This window comes from Cupressus sempervirens, chromosome 7 (assembly GCF_028749045.1).
Source record: "Cupressus sempervirens isolate cs-2001-9-10 chromosome 7, ASM2874904v1, whole genome shotgun sequence".
Classification (NCBI taxonomy): domain Eukaryota; kingdom Viridiplantae; phylum Streptophyta; class Pinopsida; order Cupressales; family Cupressaceae; genus Cupressus; species Cupressus sempervirens.
Window position 1 is genome coordinate 453,806,308 of NC_143124.1, and position 18,574 is coordinate 453,824,881.

Below are 18,574 nucleotides of genomic sequence, written 5' to 3' on the forward strand. Positions count from 1 at the left end.
CCTTGTCTTGCTAGGCATGCATCTTCTTGGAAGGAAGACAAGACAAGTGTAGGTCTTGGATCATGTGCTGAGCTCTTTTGGGGGTACATGGGTCCTTGAGCAATTAAGGGTTGTGTAGGCATGATAATGTTATTAAAATCTCAAACTTTTTTCTCCCCATTTTGTTCTCCCCCTTGCCATGTTTGAGTTTGAGTGCATCTTACAAGGAAGAGCTACCTTGGGCAGCATAGATTTTCCTTGGGACAATGCACTAGCCTATTGGGAGGCTGCCCAAGATTGTGGGTGTGAGTATGTGGAGCTAGGTTAGTAGGTAGGGTATGGGTAGTTAATAGAGTTAGGTAATAGTTAGTATAGGTGTTAGATTTTAGTGTTAGTTAATTTTAAATTTTAAGATTAAATTAATTTTAGTATGTTAGATTTTAGTGTTAGTTTAATATGTTAGTTTAGGTTTATGTTAATTAATTTGTTTTGTTTATTGTTAATTATTTTAGTTATAAGTTAGCATAGGTTAGTTAGATTAGTATATGTTTGTTAGTTTATTAATAAATTTGATAAGTAAGATGTAGTGTAGTATTTGTTATGTTAGATTATTATTCCTATTTTTAATTGATTTAGTATTAGTATATTTTAATCTATTTAGTTTTAGTTTAAATTTAGTTATTGGTATATACTTGTTTGAATGTAAATTTTTAGAATGTTTTATTTTAATAGATTATAGTTTTAAATAAATTGTTATTAAAATGAAGTGCATTTAATTGTATGTTAGACATTATTTTAGTTAGTATCTTTTTTAGTTAATATGTTGTTAAAGTTAAGTAGTTAGCATACTTAATCCATCTTAAAATTACTTGAAATTTATTATAAATGGTTATATTGTTCTTAAATTGAAAGTTTGTATTATTTTACCTTGAAATGCTTTAGGTTAGTACAATTTGTAAAATTAAGTGAGATTATTAGATTAAATTTTAATGTTGATTATTCATCTAGAGAATTGTTTTCTATTGTGAGATTAGAAAATTTGATTTAATCATTCTAAGTTATAATAGATTGCTCTTAAATTAAAATATTAATGTAGCTATTGTCGATATCAGATTTGTATCGAGAGTTCATATTTTATGATTCAATTCCTCCTTAAGAATGTAAACTTAGAGGTTATGTAGAGAACTTATTCTTTAACCTTGCACATATATATATCAAACTTATAGTTTTTTTATTTATTATTCAAGAAAAAAAAATTGTGTGTTTTTGCCCTCATAGTTTGGGCATGACAAGAAGTTACTAATTCACCCCTCCGCTCTCAATAAATTAGCATAGTCTTGAATATTTCCAACAATACATGCATGCATCATTTAAATATTTTGAGATTATATGATAAAGTTTTAAGCTTAGGGAAAAGGTTAAATTTTGGAAAAAATGGAGTCTAATCATGCATTTAGGAACTTGGTTTCTAAATGATCTCTTGGGCATTTCTATTAAGCTAGTATATGACTATCATATGCCAACGAAAAACTCTAAGCACAAGATTTCTATAATTGCAAATTTTTATTCACAAGTAGTATATGTGAGCTATTTAGTGGTTTGTTTGAGGTACTTATTTTTAACCTACAATCTAGATGGTAGTTTAGATTTGATTTTTGGTCCAATGAATAATTAGGTCTATGAAAAAGTTAGTGGAGATGCAGTTGGTGATGTGTTTTCATTTCCAAATCAATTTGCTAAAAGATTTATCAACATTTTAGATGCATATCTATTGTTTTTATTAGACTAAGGGTTTCTCATCATTTGAGGAGATTTTTTGAGTTAGTTGAAGTTGAATGGTGAGAATTAGATTTAGATTTCAAGTGTAGAGAGAAGAGAGAGGCTTTGTAACAACATAAGATGAAGATTCAAGTGGATGTGTGTCACTTTCAGATCAATTATTCCTCCTTCTCTAAATCTTTCTCTTTTTCTCTCATTATAAAGGTCATTGATGGTTGAATATTTATATACTATTTAGTAGTTCTCTAACTATGATCCTACCATTCATGCCCAACATTTATCTATATTTGAACAATAGTTAATGAAGTTTTACAAATAGTCCTAGTCTATTTAGTTGTTTTATGAGCTAGTTTCATGCATCCTCATATAATTGTTTTAAAAAAATAAATAAAATGCAGCAACAAGTTTATCTTCAATCTAAATCTTGTCTCCTATTCATGTTGTTTGTAATCTTTTGCAGTTTTTGAAAAGAGCACAAAACTTAGTTGCAATCTATTTTAGGTTGTATGTGTTGATATATTTTTCTTTGTAATTCAAGGAGTCATGTAAGTTCTTAGTTTATCATCATAGGGTTGTAGATTTCATGAAGGGATAGGTTGAGTATGAGATTCAGAAATGATGCAGATGTCCTATTCACAAGGTGAATGGACAGATATTGAAGTCTTGATATATGAGATGTATCAATGATTTCCAAGGACGTATATTTCTGATTTGTAGAATTGCCCAATGGATAAGGCACTGATTAACTGCATATATGTTTTGTTGTTCATGTCTTGTTTATGCTGAAATCAATATTATAATCAAGATCTATTCCCTTTTATGTTGAACAGCTGAAAGGATGCCCTCACTTAGCTTATGGATTTCATAGGTTTTACAATTTTCTACTTCATATCTTTGTCATTGCATAAGTATAGGTAAAATAAGGGATTTATTTTCTTTATAAGATTCAGATCATATACTTTTAAAATTATACTATATAAAAAATATGAGGTTCACTTCCCTACATCTTATAGAGCATAAAAAAGGAGCATAGCCTTATAGTTGGTCTTGATGTTTGAATAGGCATGTTGAACATGGGAATTAGCTACTCCTAGATGTATTTTTTTTCATCATTAGGTTATTAAAAAGTTGTTAGTTTAGGATTCAATAAAATGCTGACTCTGGTGACTTTGGTGGAGACACAATACAAAAAATTTTCTACAATAACAATTTTTTTAATGTGTTCTCCATCTCTTTCTTGAAGACTCATGTCTCTCAATGGTTATCTTATTTAGGACAACATCAGCTTTGAGGATTAAGTGTAAATTCATCATTCAATTTAGCTAGATAATATGTTAAAGTGAGGTTGTAAAAGTTTAGCATCAAGAGTGAACAAAAGTGTTTGTTCTCTTTTCCAAAGTTTGTAAATCTCCAAGAGTGGTTTGAGGATTTGCATATTTTCCTACAATTGAAATTCTAGCTCAGATTTCTCATAGTGACAAATTATGTTTTATTGCTCACAAGTGTGAGTGGTGACTCTATATCTCTATACTAGTTTCATAGTTTATTTCATATTAAATTTTTTGGAGGAATTTTCACTTGTGTGGATTGATCTGAAGCTCCTAATAGAAGTTCTTGGATACAAAGTTAGTTGTACTTGATTGATAAGTTTTAGTATTGCATGCATCTATTATTCTAAGAACTTAAATGTTAAAAAGTGAATCACAATAGAGATTTATTTATCCTCTTCAACGAGGTGGAAACTCTACATAGTTTTGATAAATGGTGTGAAGAAGTTGAGATTCACACCCATGCCAAATCAGAAAATCAAGTTTCAATATTAGCACTTAAAGTATTTTTATTTTCATGAGTTTTCCTTTCATTAAAGTCAAGTATTAGAAATAACTGCCTCTATTTAGTGAATTTCAGAACTAGGAGAAAGAGGTAGAAGTTTTTATTTCAAAATGGAATCAGATCTCAGATCTAAAGTTAGTTTACAAAGTAATGAAAGTGTGCTTGGACATATTGTAGAGACAAAAAGGGAACTTCGTAATCAGATTGTTAGATTCATAAGAAATAGAATAGGAAGTATATAAGGTCCAAGAGATGATAAAGTTTATATAAAGTTTAAATCAAAATTATGGAGTTGTGTTTTTCTTTAAGACCTAAGGAGTCTTCACAGCCTATTGTTTTCCTAGATAAGTTTATGCCTTATTCAGTTGATTGGTCAACATGTTTGAGATTAAAAGAGATTTTTCATGTTGAATATATTTTCAAGAAATTTGATTGTGATTTAAGTATAAATGAATTCTATATTGAATCCTCTATTAGAAAAAGTGAATATTATGAAAGTAATAGTGAATGTAGTGAATCCATAGATGATGATAATGTGTTTTGTGATCATGAAGAGATGGATTCTAGATCTAGTGAATTAAATAATTTCAATCAAAAAGATAAAGATAGATATGTAACTAAAGATAAATCATGTGACAATATACATGAAAGTGTAGAAAGTTCAAACAATATTACACATAACTTTTCTTTTGAAGAAAATGAAAATAAAACACCTAGTGTTGAGGTATTATGCAAAGAAGAGGAAATGAATTGTAGTAATGATTCTAATTTTTTAGATTGTTATACTAATGGTACTACTACTATAATTTTTTTTGATCAGCCATATTATGATCATGGCCAAAGAGAACAAACTTGTGATGAATTTTTGTTAAGTGTTGATCAATAGATCTACTAACTCATGATCTTGAAAGGTATGCAAATATTTCTCTTGATTCTCATGCTATCCCTTGTTATGTTTCTTCTTAGGAAAAATTCATTTCCCCAAAGTTTCATGCTGAAATGTTATAAAATCAAAATATTCCTTGTCATATTTTGGTGATGTATGTAATAATTGTTTAAGTGCCAATACACATGATGACTTATCTTATGTGAAGAATACCATTATGGAGAAATTTCATACTATTTTAGATTCTTTTCATGTCGATAATATTGAAGGTGGTTTTGATTGTTTATATGATGAAGAGGAAAAGGCTAGAAATAGTAAATTTGATTATGATTTTTTGTTATGTGTTGATGAATCTTGTAATGATGAGTTCAAAGTTCACTCTAACAATTTGTTTGACAAAGATTATGATCAAAATATTATATGTCAACACTTTCATGAGCTTCTTTAAAACTTGGTGACTAATTAGGTGTTTGAGTGTAAAGGATTTTCAACATGTGATAAATCTAATTGGATGAGTATCAAGACTACAAATGAAAAGAAATCAAATGTTATGTGCTCTTCACACCTGGTTACACAAGGTGAGTTGCAAGATCTTGACACATGCAAATTTTTGAATGAAGTAGAGTATGAAGCCTTTATGTTTCCAATTGATAGCAAGCATCAGTCATATGTAGATTAAGATTTTCAATTTTATTCTAGTTTAGATGAGCATTTTGATTCACTTTTTGATAGTAAGCATGATGTTGAAGTAGATTCTAATTAATATATGCACTATGAGAGTGAACATAATTATTTTGTTTTTGCCAAGTGAACTGATGGAAGTGATACTTTCAGCTTACCACATGAAAATGAAAATGAAAATTAGGTATATGTTAGAGGTTGGAAGTTTTGCTAAGTTTTTGTGGCTCAGGGCCATCATTTGCATAGTTTAGGAGTAGTTTTATTGCTTCAATAAGTTTTTTGAGAGTTTTTTTGGAGTTCTCTTCTTCTTTCATAGATCTAGATACTTTCCATTCCCACAAGGGCCATGCATTCCAAAAAAGAGCCACTGGTGAGACTCAAAATGGTATCCCCATTTTGAGTACCATTCTAAAAATTTGAGTCAAATCATGTAAGAACTTTTAATGCATGTGCACCCAGTCATCATTCTAAGGCCTATAAAGTTTTTTATGTTTCTAAAACTTTCATTTAGTATATCCATGCATCCTATGATGATAAATTTTCATTATGAGTCATTTTGTGAAGTTTCATTATGAGCATTGCTCAAATCTCCATTTTTTCTTTAGTATCAAATAGCGGCATGAGGCCTAGTTTACAATTGAATATCTTGCACCTGGCTATGTTTCATGACCCACTACTTTGAGAGTATCTTGTATACATATTAGAGAACTTATTTTTTAAATTTAAAGTCATTTTGATATGTTTTAACTAGGCTTTGAGTGTCTCAAAGTTGGTTGTTTGTTGTTGTCATGTTGATGCATATTTCTCCAAATTTTGCAAAGCCCTATTCGACAAGTTATAACTTTAATCCACTTGACAAAAATGAGAAAATTTCTTTTGCATTACATTCTCAAGGTTAGACACCTTCTATATTCTAGATTTGAGCCTATGACAAATCCATTTGACTAGTTTTAAAATGCAATTTGTAAAGTTTTGCTAGTGTCTAAAAGTGCAAATTGATCATTAGGCCTATTTAGTTTGTCATAACTATGAATATATGATTGTCTAAACTAAATGGATTGTGCCACTATGTTCTACTCTAAAAATAGTTTTAAGTGTGCTAGTTTTCAAGTCTTGACAATTCTGTTTGCACACTTTCCCAGGTCCATTCTGTTTGTGAAAATCATTGTTCTACCAATGTTCCCAATTCTACAATTCTGAGTACCCCACTTTGACCACTTTCCAAATGCACTGTATTATTCATCATGAGCCCAAACAATAGATTTATACTCTCCTTATGAAAATGAATTAATTTCCTAGCTTTTGTGCCCGGAAGTGTCTTTTTGACCTATTTTTGAAGCCAAATTCCTAACACACTTTATTATTTCTAACATGTTTGTTTGTAGATAGTTTCAAGAACGCAACTTTGATGGTCAATATCTTTGTACCTAGATGGTATCATGAGAAGAAATCTGAGATGGTACAAGAATGTGGAGTAGAAAATTTATATGTTAGTTTTTAGAGCTTGGTTATTTCTTTCAATTAGTTTTTAAAGCTAGATTAAGAGGCTCCTAGGCAGAAAACCACATTTTGTTGAAGGTGGTAAAATGATTCTTAAATGAAGATTCAATGCTTGAATTTGATTTTAATTATTGTTCAGTGTTGACTGATCATTTCAAAGGATTGGGTGTTTTAATTTTATCTTATTTAGTCAGGACACAAAGCCAGAAGCAAGACCCACTTTGGGGCCTAGCTAAATCCATTAGGTGGATGTAATAGTAGGGAATTGAAAATGTCCAACAAGACAAATTTAAATTACTCAAAATGATTGTAATAAACAAGCATGGAAGATACATAGAAAGTGATATTGAAATAAAATGTCTTCCCTCCACCATAATGTCTAGCACAAAGATGCATAAAAGCACATGATTATTTTGAAAGCATTTGATTAGCCACTTGAAGCCAATAAATAATATTTAACTATCACAGTGTTCCCCACTAAATGATAAAACTTGTTAGGAACCTAAAGAAATTTGGATGAGTATCTCTGATTTCCAAGGAATTAGAAGAGTTGGCAGCATGATCATCCTTTTGTTAAGGATTTCCTTTCAGAAGAGAAGCAAGAAATGAGACTAATTGGTGTAAGGCAACAATAATGACTATGAATGCAGAAATGACATGGGAGCTTCTAAATAGAGGTGCCCATTTTGTAGATATGGATCAATACAAAAATAGTGACGAAGATAGATATGAATGTACAGAAAATGAAAAATCAATGTTAAAAGAGTTTAAAAAAATAGAAAAAGAGCATGGAAAAGATAAACCAATCCTAGAGGAAAATCTTGAGAAAACTGTTTTAGTAGAAGGTCTAGCTACTCTATTTTTGAACAAATAGAATCTCCAATTAGAGTTTGCATTACTAGTCAATGGGGAATGTGAAAATAAAGCCTCATGATTCAGGCCAAAAATATTTTTTTGATGGAAGCTTCTCTATTGGCATTAGAATTTTTTTGGGGTTTGATATAGAGAGTGGATTAGTGAAATTGTTAAAGGAGTATCATCTCCAAAACCATGTGATTTGTAAGTCCCTTGTGTGCATGGATATTCATGACCAAATGCCAAGTTTAAGTGTTCATAGTGATAGTCAATTTTGACAAATGAAAGGAGTGTCAAAAATCTTAACAATTTGATACAATGTGTGATAGTACCATTGAGCATAAAGCATGGGTTGGGCTAGTAGTCATAATTACAAAAGAAATCCAAAAGCTACAACTCTAGCACATTAGATTTTTCATAGCAACAAACTTCATCTAGGTGTAGATGTCCTCCATGTTGATTTTCAAGCATGTGACTCTTTGCTTAAAATGCTTTGGCATAGTTTATATGCAATCATGTGTTGTGTTGTTCATTGAAGTCACTACTAGTTTTCACATTTGCAAATCAGGCATGCATTGGGAGGACATAGATATTATCTAAGATTGAATAATTGTACATAGGGGAAAGAGTATTATCCTACATTGCCTAGAGAGGGGCACCTTTAAATATTTAAATACATTTTCATTTTATTACTATCTTAAAGATGCACACCTTTTGAGGAATAAGGTGTGTTGCTCTTATGGGACCCAAGCAATTAGCGACCAAGGATGAAATTTTGAGCTAACTTGTAGATGTAGTACAATGACAAGGACTAGATAACCAACCAAAAGGATGGACATGTGGTACCTGGATAGATGAATGAGTAGCCACTATGTTGCATGGAAACTAAGGTAGGCCTAGATTGTGAGGTGGCAATAGTTAGAGCATGGTTAGGCCTAACCACAACAATGGTATGAAAATGTTAAAGATAATTACATCATAGTTTTGGGGCATTTAATGTAAAGTTAAAAAAAATGGTCATGATCATGCAAAAAATCCTAAATTGCATTGTCATAGAAAATAACCTATGGTTAGGAAATTGAGGTGCAATGGCGCAAAGTATGGTTAGTCACCTAGTCACAATGGCTAATGAATAATTAGGGTTAGAGGCCTAAAACATGTGAGTAGATGGCATGTGGCTAGGGGTAGTGAGGTGGCAAAGCCTTATGATTAAGTGTTGAGGTAGTAAAAGACCAATTAGAGTGTTCCACATGGTATCCAACTGGTAATGACAGGGAGAGACCATTGAATCCCATGGCAACATGTCACAAATCCAAGTCAAATAGGTTTGACCCAAATGCATGAATGGAGGGAAATTTCAAAATGCATAAAATTCATTTTAAAAATATTTTCCTTTAGTAATATGTGTAGACATCATATTTTGAGATTATGTAATAAATTTTTAACCTCAGGGTAAAGGTTTTTTTTTGCAAAATTGTAGTCCTATTATGCATTTAGGAACCTAGATTTTAAATGAATCTCTTACATGTTTCTATTAAGATAGTATATGAGTATCATATACTAACAAAAAGATCTTAAAATGAACCTTCTAGATCTACAATTTATTTTTTTTCCATAGGAAGAAATATATGTGATTTATTCTGGGTTTTGTTTGAGGTATCTATTTTTCAACTACATTCTAGTATGGAAGCTTAGTGTTGGTTTTTGGTCAAATGATGAATTAGGTCTATGCCAAAGTTAGTGGAGATGAACTTGGCAATGTCTTTTCACTTCCAAATCAATTTAGTGAAGGATTTATTAGCATATTAGATGTATATCTAAACTTTTTATTAGAGTAAGGGTTTCTCATCATTTCAGGAGATTTTTTGAGTTAGTTGAAGCTAAATGATGAGGATCAAATTTAGATTTTGGTTGTAGATAGAAGATAGAGGCTTTGTAGTAGAATTAGATGAAGATAAAGTGGACATGTGTCACTTCTTAATTAGATCTGAATTCTTCCTTCTTCTCTATATCTTTCTATTTTTCTTGAATTGTAAATGTTGTTGATGGTTGGTTGTTTCTAGACTATTGACAAGAGCTCCAGTAGTGATCCCACCATTCATTCTTAACATTTTTCTATATTTAAATAATAGTTAATGAAGGTTTACACATAGTCCTAGACTATTTAGCTATTTTATGAGTAAATTTCATGCATCTTCATGCATTTGTTTCAAGGAAATATATAAAATGCAGAAACAAGTTTATCCTTAATCTAAAACTTTCTTCATATTCATGTTGTTTGTAATCTTTTGTGGTTTGAGAACAAAGAGCACACAAATTAGTTGTAATTTGTTTTAGGTTTTATCTATTGATATAGATTTTTTGTGATTCAAGGAGTCATGTAAATGCTTAGTATATCATCACAGGGTTGCAAATTTCATGAGGTGATAGGTTGAGTATGAGATTCAAAAATGATGTAGATGTTTGATTCACAAGGTGAATGGATAGATTTTGAAGCCTTGATGTATGAGTTTTATCAATGATTTCCAAGGATGTATGTTTCTAATTTGTGGAATTTCCAAATGGATAATACACTAATCACCTACAAGATGTATATGTTTTGTCATTAATATATTGGTTATTCTTAAATCAATATTATAATAAATATATTTTCTCTTTTATGTTGAAGAGCTTAAAGATATCCTTACTCATCTTGTGTATTTCATAGGTTTTACAATTTTCTACTGCATATATGTGTCATTGCATAAGTATAGGAGAAATAAGGGTTTTATCTACTTTATAAGATTGAGATTTTATTCTTTTGAAATTAGTGTCATATAAAGAATCTAAACTCACCCACCTAGGTCTTCAAGAGCCTAAAGAAGAAGAAGAAATATAGCCTTATAGTTGGTCTCGATGTCTAAATAGGTATGTTGAACAAGGGAATTAGCTACCCCTAGATATATTTTATTTTCACCATTAGGTTATTGTAAATTTGTTAATTTAGGAGCCAATGATTTGAGCAACATGGAACCTATTGTAAAAACATGCATGACCACACTTTCTTTGAAGATGTAAGTTTGTTGAATATGGGACTCTTAAAATTTGTCTTTATGCATTGTAGGTGCTACACTTACTGGTGCAGGGCACCTATGACTCCTTGGCATGAAAAATGGCTAGGTAGGTTTAGTAGTTGATCTTGGTCCTTGTTTTCATTGTAATGACCCATTTGTAAAGTGCTTGATCACTAAGGTGTCTTTATAAACCTAGTGAATTAAAGCAACCACAAGGTCCAAGTAGTTGATTCCATGTTTAGGTAGTTTTTGTCATGTTTTGGTGTGTCTAGGTGATAGTTATGAGTTGTTCTAGAGGTCTAGAGGCTCAAGTACATCCTTTAGAATAAGTTTTAGGCCTAAGTATGCCAAAAGGAACAAATTGCATTGTTATGTTTCAACAACATTTTGAAAAGGTGTGTCTTTTGGTTTCCAATGGTCCAAAGGGAACCAATAGTCAATCTTTGGATTTTAAAAAATTTTTGTAATGTCATCAACAGGGAGGAGAAAGGATCATGGTGTAAAGGCTTGAAGGAAATAAATACAAAATCCCTTAAATTTTTGGCAAAACTAGTGAGATAGCATATTGTACAGCCTGGTACGGATTGTTCATGAATGCAAATGTAATTTTTTGTGTAGAAAGATGTTTTATTTATCTTTTTGTTTTTGTTTGAATTCATTTGGAGTAGGGAGTCAAAATTTCTTCAAGTTTTTCTGGGGCTAGTCCAGAATTATGTTTTGAAACAATAGGTTACATTAATGGAGACCTAACTTACAAACCCCACAATGGAAAATTCTAAAACTAGAGGGAATGCAAGTTAGGAGTCTAGACTATGTGATTCCAAAGTTTCAAGGTGTTTGGAGGAGGGTCAAGGCAGTCTCAAGCCGGCCCTAGGTCAAGTTGATGAGTAAACTTGACTAGGAAAAGGAACAAAAAGGAGTGTCTTGAAAACTGAGTTAACCATGGGTGCTAGAGGTTTTTTTTGAGTAGTTTGGAGTTTTTCTGGATAGCCTAAAGGATTTAGGGTCTTGGGAACCCATCTTGTCCCAAATTTTCATGATGCCTTAGGTTAGCTTGATCAACTAGGCCTAAGAGAGTAAGTGAGGTTTGGGGGTGTTAGACTGAGATCAGTGCAAATCCTTTTGGGATCCAATAAAATGAACAAAAATGTATTGAGAATGGTGATTAGCTTCCCTAGGTATGTGGGAAAATTGCAAGTTAAAGTCCAAAAATAGAGATAGGAGGGCTAATTGGCCTATTAGGCCTATTTTTTAGAAGTGAGGGTTTGAGACCTAGGGGGTCCAAACAAGTTGTCAAATCTGAGTGTTGGTGTTAAGACCTAGTTGTGGAAAGGCCTTGGAAGACTTAAAGAGTTCTTTAGTTGTAGACTCTACATCGCTTACCCCTTTTACCATTTAGTTTGTGAAAGTGATAGTAGTCAAAGGGTAGTGATAATTTTAGCTTTCTCAACTATTTAACTGTTTGCATTCATAATGTAACTCGTTTTTTGGTCGCCAGTTTTTGAAGGATGCTAGTTGCCCCTATTAACATCTAGTTTAAGTGTATTGGGCTTTTTTTGGCTCTTGTATTTCATATTCTTGACTCTAGCTTCTCCTTTCTAGATTTTCCATCGTAGGCCTTTTCACACTTATATAATTAAGAATGTTAAATGAAATCTTGAAAGTAACAAGACAATGGTCTGCATTTTTTTACATCAGTTTCAAATAATTAATAGTAGTTGCATAGATGAACATAAAGGGTCACCTTATTTGATTCATAGCTTGTATAGTGACACTTAATATGTAAGACTAGAAATAATCATCTAGTTTTTAACAATAGTAGAGTACATATGCCCTTTTAAGAAGAATACCCTATCTTCCATTTCCATAATAGTGAGTAATAGAATAGTGAAGTGCTATATGAAGGGAAAATAATGGTACAAAATTAATTGTAAATATTTTAATTGCACACATGTTGTTTGCAAATTTACTTTTATCAAAGTCTAGAGAAACGTTAACTATACATTAGATGTGGTTCAGATCTTGAATATACTTGTTTTGACATTTGGAGATATTGACGTCTTATCATTTTGTATGCTCATTTCACAAGGAATAAGTTATATCCTATCTATGACTATGTTAACAATTGATTTTTGTGAGTGTCAAAATTTTGCTATTTTGAACTTATTTTCCTTTGATGTAGTGTTGACAAATGCAAATGCATCCTAGCAAAGGTTGTTGTCAAACTAGTTCTTGTTGTTGTAGATTTGGAAAGAAAAGATGTCAACTTGGATTTGATTAAATTTGAAGGAACAATTGGTGCCAGGTTGGAGGATACAGAGCTGGTTGAAGACATAGTTATTAACATTAAAGACATTGTTATTGTCATTCCTAAACTAGCATTAGAAACTAAAACAACCTTAAAAGTATTGAAAAGATAGATTTTAATTTAAGCTATGGAGGACAATGCTATATTGTTTAAATGTTTATAGAAATGTATCACCTTAAGGTGTACACAACTTCATGAATCATAATAAACAATATTTTCAAAGGGACAAGTATAAAAAATGGAATACATATATATGTATGTATGAGTATATATATATTCAAATCTTTAATCTTGTTTATTCTTATTGCATTTTTTTTTGAAAATTTTCTTCTTGTACCTTATCCTACCTTGCAATTACTATTAATTTGCATTATAAAGTTACAACATGAGATGTTATCATATAAACTAAGTTTTGAAGTTTTCTTAATTACTCCTAAAATTGGTCTTGTCATCAAAATTTTCACCATTTTGTAAAAGCTAATATTTGATGTCCCTTGTATTTATTTGGGAAGATGAAATTGGTGTTAGTGCCTAGATAGTTTTGACATTTGAGTTTCAATACATTCAATCACTTTTTGGTATTTAAGCTAAGTACACCATGTATGTCAAGCCATAGTGTGTGTTGAGCTAGCATTTCAATAGGTGCCAAGTGACTTTAGGTCCTAAGTAGTATATAAGTTCTGAGTGATATACAAGTGCCAAGTCACAATTGATGCCAAGCAAGTCAAAATGCTTCATATGTCGAGTGAGCCAGAATCCTATATGTGCTGAGCAAGATAGAGTGTAATAGGTGCTGAGAAATCCAAAATAGTATGTGCTAAGTAACACAAAATCAGCATATGAGTTTGTGCCCTCACAAACTCAAATATAAACTACTTTTGGAGCCAACATTCCCTATGAAATCTACATGTAGTCAATCAAAAAAATGGAGAAGACATGTAACCAATGAGAAAAATGCAAGGAATGAGCGAGAATTTGGGATTCAATATGGATCATAGATCCATACCTAACCCTAATTCTTCACATTCTTTAAAAGGATATTGAAAACCTCATCTAGTATGTTGTAGAGAATAGTGTATAGGGAGACTATAGCAAAATTCAGTGTGAAAAAGGAAAGACTTACAGGAACAGAGCAACAATTTCATATCCAGTTGATCAGAATAGCACAAGGGACAAGGAACACAATCAAATATCAGATCTTAGAGGATCAAGATTAGAGAGAGAGTAGATCAAGTGCCTAAAATTTAGCAATTACAAACTGTATACTATTAGGTTCATTATTCTAATACTTTCTTTTCATTATATTAGATGTTGAAATCCTATTTTGATAGGTTAGCTTAACATCTAGGTAGGAACACCTTTGGGAAAGGTGACTAAAAACCCTATGTATTAGGTGGGTTTAACAACCTATTGTAAATCCTTTAATAGGGTGATACTTCATGTAAGTTCTTTTAAATCCTCTAATCAAGTCACTATTGATATAGTGTAAAGCCTTTAATAGGGCAGGCCTTTCATAGGGAAGACCATCCGAAGTGGTCAAATAACTATTGCTGTAGTAATTTTTGTGGGTATCATCCACACCCCAGTTTTACCTTCTTATTCCTAGAGGGTTTATAGGTTACCAAATATGGTGTTATGTGTTTTTTCATGTGTTTACTTTAAGTTCATTTATATATTTACATGCATGTAGATTACTTTTCAATTATTTGATTTAAAGGATTGAAAACGGTTAAAAGTGTGATACTTTTGATTCACCCCCCCCCCCCCCCCCCCCCCTCCCTATCATCTCTCAGAAGTACTCTTCCCATTTTGAACATTCCAACAATTGGTATCAGAGCATTGGTTCTCACAAGGAGAAGCCTAACAGCTTAGAGAAATGGTCTAAAGATGGAAGTCTTCAAACTTGGGAAGATCATAGACAATCAAGTGACTGATGTCCACCTAGCTCTACACAAAGTGGAAGAAGCCAGAGAAGAATTGAAAAAATCCTTAAAAAGAAGGAATGAGATAGCCATAGCTGAAAATGACATACACTACAAGGAGATTCTAAGGAATTTGATGCAGCAATAGCAGAATTGATAGACAAAAATAGAGCAGAAGCTAAAGAAATCATATTACATAAGCTTGAACAAGAATCACAAGCCATAATGCTTTGTGAAGTGACTGAACAAAAGAAAAGAGCTATTGAAGACAAATCCATGACAGAAGATGACAAGAGAAATCTCACCAATAAACTGGAGGAGAAGATAGTTGAATTTGAAAAGATCTCAAACATACAACTAGATACCTTAAGCCAAATGATGAACACTTGTCATGAGCTAAACATGAAGGACATTGAGATTTCCACTTTGAAGATGTAGAATGAAAAATTGTAGAATGAATTGAAGATAGAAAAGGAGATAGTAGAAAGCTAAAACAAACCCAATGAGGCTATCAAGTACTTTCAGAAATTACTGAAATCACCAAGGGCTACTAATGACACTTTAGGACTTGGTTACACCAGCACTAAACAAGGAGAATCATCCAACATTGCAGAAGAAAGGAGTAACAAAGGTAAGAAGATTAAACCTAATTTTCATTTTTATGGTAAAAAGGGACATACCTCTAATGTGTGTAGGAGCAAGAATAATCATTAGCATGATAAGCCTATAAATGCATGTTTTTGTCACAAGTGCAAAAAGCAAGGACATCAAGCACATGAATGTAGAACCAAGACTATGAGGACACCAAGATTTGAAGTTCACTGCTACAATTGCAAAAATTATGGACATAAAGAATTTGAATGCAGATCAAAGCCTATGTGGACACCTAATTAGTTTGCAAGAAGAAACAACCATGATCATCACTAAAAATGGGATTACAATACTAGGTATAACTATCACTATTGTCAGGAGTATGGACAAATCCCTAAGAATTTCTTAAGAACACATTTTAGAGGAAGTTATAGTAGATGGATAAACCAAACTACATGTTTCAATTGCTTGAAAATTGGTCACATCAGTAGGAATTACCCAACAATGTCAAAAGCACCCAAGAAAGAAGTCAACAAAGGAAAAGAGAAGGTTGATGTTGAACAAATAAGAGGGAAAACGAACAAGACTTGGAAAAAGAAAGATGAGTACAACACATCTAATGGAGGGATCACTTCACCCAAAAGGTCAAGTAATCACACTTCATCTAATTAAGCAAAATAGATGTATGGAACTGATATTGAAAGTTAAAACATACGTTAGTTCCAAAGTATAAAAGAAGTACTGCAAGGAAGAAATATGCATGAGCAAAGATGCCAAGAATTTTTTTAAAGAAGCTACTGAGTTACTCTTAGATGTTGAGTAAAGCCCCAATGGATGCCAAATTTCTAATAGCGACCAACCTGATAGTTGAAGCTGAGTGAAGTAGAAGTCTAGTGGAGGATGAGTAAATGAAATACAATCGGAGTTGAGTCATATTGAATCCTTCAAGTGCCAAGTTTACAGTTGTATGCATGAAGCATTTAACACTAGGTCTTTGACAGGTATAAGATCAAATTTTGTTCATTTTTACACCATTTGAATATAGAGCAAAGATGAGAAGAGTGAAGAAGTGATCAAGCAACAACCCTACAATCATTCACATGGATTCTAATAGTAGTTCAACATAAACTCATCAATTTAAATGTATTTATCTAGTGCCAAGCTATGTAGAGGTAAAGTTTTTGTACATTTAAAACCCTAATTCGATAAAATGGCCTCTAGCTCAAGAAATCCTAAGGTAAAAGAAAGTCATGAGATTCAGTTAGTTAGCAATGAAGTTAAGAAACCTGAATTTATGCCAATACCAAAATTTTTCTATAGAAATAACCCAGCTAGTGTGTTATTTTTCATTCCACCTAAGGTTGTCATGGTTCAAGTTGTGAGAAAGTTCTACAACTACAAAATTGGTGCCATAGATGACCTAGAAATCTTTCATGCCTATGATAATCTATGGAACAATGAAATATTGAAGGATGAGTTCCAAATTGTTTAGAAGAAGGGTTTGACCAAAACCCTAGTTTTGCCTACATTATTTAAGATAACAAGGATTTGCATTGTCTTGAGTTGAATTCATGATGGATATTTATGGCTAGAGATAGGACATATCAAGATTACAAAGAGGATAGTTCATAGTGTTACTGGACTCCTAACCCTAGATCAACCAAAGACTTTGAGAAGAGACAGAAATTAGGTAATTGAGAATAATACTGGTGCAAAAAGGAACAATAGGGGAATGAATATTGACACTATGGCTGAACACCTACTTGACTTTGCTATGAGGATAATTTCACATAAATTCTATCAATCTAGTAGACTAAATAGTGTACCTTGCATTGCTATTGATGTGGCTTATACATTGGTGAACAAGGATCATACTTATGATCTAGTAGAACTCATGTTGCAGCAAATCAATGAGAACCTAGGAGATATAAGGAGATCAAAAGGTGCTCAATCCAAATTTGGCTCAATTCTTATGTGCATATTCTTTTATGTAATGGAATAATTCCCTTCAATTGGGAAGGTAAACTAGAACCCCAACAAAACTACAGTCACAAAAATTAATGAATTCATTGATCAAATGGGAGACAATTTTGAGGCATAGATGACAAGCTATTTTGAAGACTTTAAGAAGTCTATGAACCAAAGAATGAGGATACTAGTCTCATTAGTAGAAAAAAATGTCAATGACATATGTTTCTTAGTTGACATTGACTACACCTATATCCAAGTAGTGATACCAAGAGTAAGATGGCTAAGGCCATTGGGATATGAGCTTGATATAGATGAAGCCTCAGCAGCAATCACAACACTACTAGTAGAAGAAATTGATAAGGCAACTCCTCACTTTGGGACGTATGATGTTTTCAAGTCCACAGTTGAGACTAAATTGAAAACTCGTTCTATCATCAAGAAGAAGGATAAAATGCTAAGAAAAATAAAGAAGACATTTGGGGAAAACATTGAAGGAGAAGTAGAAGGAGATAGTGTCATGTCCCCTTTTCAAATAATTAAAAATAATAATCTTTTTCTAAGGCAGGCAAGCCCAAAAAGGTGAAGTTTCAAAAAAGGGGGATGATCTTTGGAAGCTAATGGACTAATAAATGAAAATTATTATTAAAATATGTTTTATTAACCCCTCTTGGACATGAGTTAGGGTTATGCCCTCTTTTAGGGAGTTTGGAGGCATTTTGGGCTCATTCCAGAACCTGATTTTGCTCATTTTTTTGTTATTCTTCAGAGGCTGCCAAACCTGTGGAGAAGGAGACCCAAGAATGGGAGTTTGTAGGTTTCTAGGGAGACCCAAGAATGGGAGTTTGCAGACTTTCAAGAAGGCTAAGGATGGGAGTTTGAAGCCATTCCATGTGCATGCTCATGTAGAGTTTGCCTTTGTGCTGAACAATGCAGATCTGTGAGTTTTCGGGTATATTTTTTGTAAGAGTTTGGTGTTTGCGGTTGAGTATTTCATATCAGTTTGGGTTGCTGCTGTATATCAGACTTTTAAATATTAAAATAGAGTTGAAAATATGTATTTGGATATGATTATACTTTTGTGATAGATCATTAAGTTTTTGTGGTGATTCCAAGCTATTTTGTGTTATTTTCGGGAGCCCGATGAGCATTGTTTTTGTCCTCCGTTTGGGAGTTATTGTGTGCATGTTATATAGATCTAGAAATTTCATTGTATAGG